We start from the raw sequence: 6,000 nt of genomic DNA on the forward strand, positions 1-6,000 counted from the left end.
ATAAGACAACAAGGGCAACAAAAGGGAATAAATAAAAAATAAAAAAGAAGTCTTTTCTAGCAGCTTTGTGAATGGCATGCAGGTTTTCCTCAAGTTTGTCAGCACAATGGGCAGAACTCCAGACACTGTGTATTAGAAAGACTCAGTTTGTGCTTTTAAAAAGTTTGGGACATTCAATCAACTTTCCCCTCTCATATTAATTAAAGAGTGACTTATATGACTACAGATTGATAGGAGTGAACATAAACACCATTCCCACCACCAAAAGACTGTGTCCTATCCTCCCCCCACTAGCTATCTACAAAATGGAGGAACCCCCCCAACACTTCATCTGCACTATTCCAGCCATTAGGTCCATGATTGTACAACAATTTGTTTGGCTTTGTATATTAACTCTCTTTTCAGCCACCAGGTTCCAGATGCTAGCAGGATGCGACCAGACTTCCCTGGACAGACAACCCCACCAATGTGTCCTGGAGCTCTGATTCCCCAGAGCCCTGCCCCACTAGGGAAAGAGAGAGGCTGGGAGTATGGATCGACCTGTCAACGCCCATGTTCAGTGGGGGAGCAATTACAGAAGCCAGACCTTCAGCCTTCTGCATCCCACAATGATCTTGGGTCCATACTCCCAGAGGGTTAAAAAATAGGAAAGCTATCAGTGGAGGAATTGGTATACGGAGGTCTGATGGTGGGAATTGTGTGAAGCTGTACCCCTCTTATCCTATGGTTTTGTCAATGTTTCCTTTTTATAAATAAAATATTAAAAAAAAAAAGAACTCTAGACATTGACTAAGGCACTCCTCCTAGGAAAAGAAAAAGGCTGCAATATTTATCCTAATCCAAAATATGCATTTGCAACTTTGCATGTCTTTGGGGCTATATAAGAGAGGGGTTTCCTAACAGCCAGAAAAAGGCATAAAATAAGAATGAGAGTTCACGATTACTAGATACTGTGTGAAAACTGGCAGAACCAGTGGCAACGCACTGTCGAGGTTATTAGGAAAGACTAAGTAAGTAAGTAACAAGAGAATATGTTAGAATATGGTAGACAGGGCTACGGGGAAAAGAAAAAAGAAAAAAAGGTAGCTAAGAAAAGTAAAGCTTGGTGATGTCAAAATAAAGACAGACAGGCAGCTAGACAGCCAGAGAGAAAAAAGTACGTGAAGACCCAAAACAAAAAGATTAAGATACAGGAATGCTTTGTGACACTGGAACTGAGTACAGTACCACTCCACCCTAAGGTAAAAGAAGAGTAAATAAGAACAGAGAAAGGACCGGAGTCCTCATAGATGACAGAATAATTGTTTTTACTGCAATAAGACATTATTTTGGAAGCCAATACCATGAACTGGCTTGTTGCTCATTATGCCAGGTCCCCTGCATTGCTTGATGCTGTGGTCTATTTACATAATCATTGTTTTGCCTGAGACCCGCCCTGCCTGCAGGGCATTGGTTTAATCCCCACTGGTTACATGGAAGCTTCACGCTCTTTTCTTCTCTCCGACCCCTCTCCTAGCCATTTCCTTTTCCGACCTGCCACTTCCATTTCAATGGAGATAAAGGCATTTTTCTGATCAATAAAGTCGTTGCATTGTGTTCCCACTCAGCCACGAGTTCCAGAGTCTCTCTCTCTCTGGCGACGCTAGCCCGGCACTGGCTCATCTAGGAAAGACTGCATTAGAAGAGCTTCTGGCCAGATATTAGTTTATCTGGGTGACCAGAGATGGTGTAATATATGCCCAGGTCCTCTCAAGCCCTCGGGAATTCAATATACCAGGACAATGCTAAATGAAGACACAGAAGTAGACTTTTTTTTAAAAAAATATTTATTCCTTTCTGTTGCCCTTGTTTTACTGTTGTAGCTATTATTGTTGTTGTTATTGATGTCATTGCTGTTGGATAGGACAGAGAGAAATGGAGAGAGGAGGGGAAGACAGAGAGGGGGAGAGAAAGATAAGACACCTGCAGACCTGCTTCACCGCTTGTGAAGTGATTCCCTTTCAGGTGGGGAGTTGGAAGCTCAAACCAGGATCCGTATGCCAGTCCTTGTGCTTTGTGACACCTGCACTTAACCTGCTGTGCTACTGCCCGACTCCCTGAAGTAGACTTTTTAAAAGTTAAAATGTCTGTTTTTTTTTTTTTTTAACAAATATCTCTTAGCACTTGTCTACATAAAAACTAAGAGATTAGAAGCTGTTTCTACACTGAAAATACTAGAGAAGTGGTGAAGGTTTTGCTACATAAAATAATTCCTAGGGGGCCAGGCAGTAGCACAGTGGGTTAAGTGCACATGGCGTGAAGCACAAGGACCAGCAAAAGGATCCTAGTTCGAGCCCCCAGCTCCCCACTTGCTGGGGGGAGGGGAGCGTTGCTTCACAAGCCGTGAGGCAGTTCTGTAGGTATCTTTCTCTCCTGCTCTCTGTCTTCTCCTCTCTTGATTTCTCTCTGTCTTATCCAACAACAGCAACAGCAATAACAACAATGGCAACAAGGGTGACAAAAAAAAAAGGGAAAAAAGGCCTTCAGGAATAGTGGATTCATAGTGCAGGCACCAACCCCCAGCAATAACCCTGGAGGCAAAAAAAAAAAAAAAAAAAAGAAAGAGTTCCTAAACATGGCCTCCCCACATCAATCTGCAAGGCCTGCATTAATGGTAAAGACTGCCCATTAATGGTAAAGAACTAGCCCAGATTTTGAAGATAAGCTAGAAACTATATGCTGCCAAATAGGCCACAGAGTTCAGGGAAAGTTAAACATATGAACAAGACTCTTACGTTACTTGAGCCAAATACTGGAAGAGACTAACATGCCCCGAATAGATTTATTTCCCCTATGTCCAATTTGAGTCAGATTGGCTCCCAAAGTCTCAGGTTATTCAACGTCTGAGATCCTGTACTACTAAAGAGTGACCTCCACCAGTAAGTAAGGTCAGTGTGACCGTATATCTAGTAAGATTAGAGACAAATAAATCGGGAAGTTTTAGAGCAGGAAAGCCCTGTGTTCCCTAAGAAACTGGGTTCCACTCATCTGAGCCCAGAGACATGGTCTGAGGAAAAGCTATTTGTTAAAGTTACAGGCACTACTCTGCAGATCTGTCTCCCTAGAGTGACAAATGCTGCCTAACAGACAGAGCTGATTCCTCCAGATAGTAGACAAGTAGCTTAGGACTACAGGGGAGACCTGAGGAGTTCCTTAGAGCACCACCCATCAGCGTAGAAAACAGAAAGAGATCTTCAGCCCTGCTGCAACCACCACCAGAAGCTGGTTGCCCTGTGCATGGTGAAAGCTTGAGGAATCCTTATCACTGGAAATAAATATCTTATCCCCTCCTCCCTGTGACCTGTGTTGTCACAATTGCTTTGGCCTTTTCTATTTATTGTACTGTAAACTGTGGTCTCAACTGATTAGGGCCATATAGGGAAAGTCCTGTTAGTCCTTTACTATTCCATGTGCATAAGAAATTTCCTGTCTGGCATGTTTAATTCATTCCTCTCTGTTTCTCAATGACTTAGTAAAAAAATGTTATGCAAATACAAACTACTGTATTCAATGTCAAATATAAAGCATTAGTCCCCCAATAAAGGAAAAAAAATAAAAAAAATGTTAAACTTAATTGTATTTATGATACTATTGCTTAAGACAAAAAGTGAAAGTCACCGTAACACCTGTTGTTATGTTTCTACTGTGTACCCTGCGATGTATGTGAGTGCTTTGTTCTGTGTAGTGCCCTGATCTAGGAAGACTAGGGACTCTCCTATTCCTGATAGATGATTGAGAAGAGGAGGGGCTGGGAAAGCCTTTCAACATTCTAGCCCCTGGATATACTTAAAGGTATATGTATGTGTTTATGCAAGGATGGTCTAGGATTGTGATACATTTGTAAATAGGCCTCAATACAGCATAGAAAGACTGGAAACCTAATAAAGGGTTAAGAATGTGTAGAAAGTCTGAGATAGTGCAAGTGGTTAGTGTAGGCTGGCCTTCACTGGGTGAACAAGTAACAACAAGTAGAGAGACATGAAGGTCAGACTGAACTTTTACTGAGAAGGCAGCTTCTGTAATACTGACGAGCTTCTGCCCTCCTAAAAGTACTGTATCTTACACTGAGGCTAAACTTTCCCAGGCACAGCGATACAAAAAGATAACAGTAACTAAGACAACCAGATCCTGAACAATGGGTACGAATCCCACCGCTTAAACTTGGAGCCTCTGCTTCTGTCATGACACTTTTGCTCTCAAGCCTGAACCATCCCTTTGTTAATGCTTGGCCTCACGTGTCTGGTCCATGCTTGATCAACTCCTTGACAAGGCTTGTCTATTCTCGAGTGGCCGTGTGATAATCCATAAAGATTATGGATTTGAAGTAGAAGAGGAGGGAGTGAAACGGAAAACTAGATGAACACAGAGGGTCTACTCTCCTGAGTCACCCTATGCAGGTATTTTAATTTATGGGCCTGTATTTCCTCTTTGATATACGGACAAGTAGCCTCAGTCTGTATTTCCTTTGTGCCTAATGGGCCTCACAGCAATCAGTGACCACAGCTACCATACCTCTTCTCTCCACATTTCTAAGCAGGACAGCTAGGGAGGAATCCAGCTGGAAGAGATAAGACCCCTGTATCCAACTAGCACTAGGGCCCAAGATCATGTGCCTGCATTGTGCCAATGTCTGCCTTCTCTTTGTAATCAAGATGTAAAACTCTATATAAAACAGTGCTGTTCCTTTGTCCAGTGCAGAGAACTTCCTGGAGAGATCCAGATCTCTTTCTCACTGGCGTAGTAAAGCTCCTCTCTTTTCACTGCACCCAGCTCTGGTCTCGTGTTGGGGGATGAATTCTGCAACAATATCATCATGTATGAGGAGTCAGGCGGTAACGCAGTGGGTTAAGCGCACGTGGCGCAAAGCGTAAGGACAGGTGTGAGGATCCCGGTTTGAGCCCCTGGCTCCCCACCTGCAGTTGAGTCACTTCACAGGCGGTGAAGCAGGTCTGCAGGTGTCTGTCTTTCTCTCCAGAGACCCTCTCTGTCTTCCCTCCTCTCCACATTTCTCTCTGTCCTATCCAACAATGACGACATCAACAGCAATAATAACCACAACAACAATAAAAATAACAAGGGCAACAAAACGGTAATAAATAAATATTTTTTAAAAATTACACTTCTGCTTGCTCCCTCTGTGAGCAGGAAGTGTCCGAAACTGGTTGTTCCTCCTTTCCACATCCCGGGGAGCCCTCCCCTTCCCCTCCACGTTCTTGGCACTCAGCTTGTGGCCACATGTTGCTTCAGTCTCTGTTGCAGTGGTGCCCACACATCTCTACCCTCGGCTTAGTACCCCCCCCTCCCCGAGCTAACAGCATAATAGAACTCCGCTTTCTAGCTCACCTAGGTGGTACTGACACTCTTTAAGAGCAGGGAAAGGCTACAGCCAGAGCCAAAGATCTGGGAGCTAGACCAATCCTAGTCAGTCTTCCTTCCTTCCTTTCTTTCTTTTTCTTTCCCTTTTCTCCTTCTCTTGGTACTTTATTAATGTAGTCTTTTAACGAAAGAGAGATATATAAAGAAATACACACTGAGAGAGACAGAAAGAGAAAGACAGACACCCTAAAGCACTGCTCAATTCTGGCTGAGCCAGAGCTGGGGACTGAACCTGGGATCTCAGAGCCCTAGACCTGAATGTCTTTCGCAAAACCATGACTCTGCCTCCGTTGATCATTTCCAAGTTTTTCACCACACAGGAGCTAGAAGCCACGCCTTTGCCCTCAGATTCGCTCACTCTGATTGGTTTGACTGAAGTCACGTCTGAACCAATAGCTGCAGTCAGCGGTGCAGGGCTGTGGAGCCCGGAGGGTGGGAGTGCTTCTCCAACCGCACACTTCTTGGAACTGAGGGCTTCTGGGAAGAGGGGATTGAACTGTGTGGAGTTCAACCACCAGTCAATCCAAAAATCTAAATCACCATGCGGATCCTGTGAACTGCATATGCTGAGCCCCAGCCAGATTC

Source organism: Erinaceus europaeus, chromosome 15 (genome assembly GCF_950295315.1).
Source record: "Erinaceus europaeus chromosome 15, mEriEur2.1, whole genome shotgun sequence".
NCBI lineage: Eukaryota > Metazoa > Chordata > Mammalia > Eulipotyphla > Erinaceidae > Erinaceus > Erinaceus europaeus.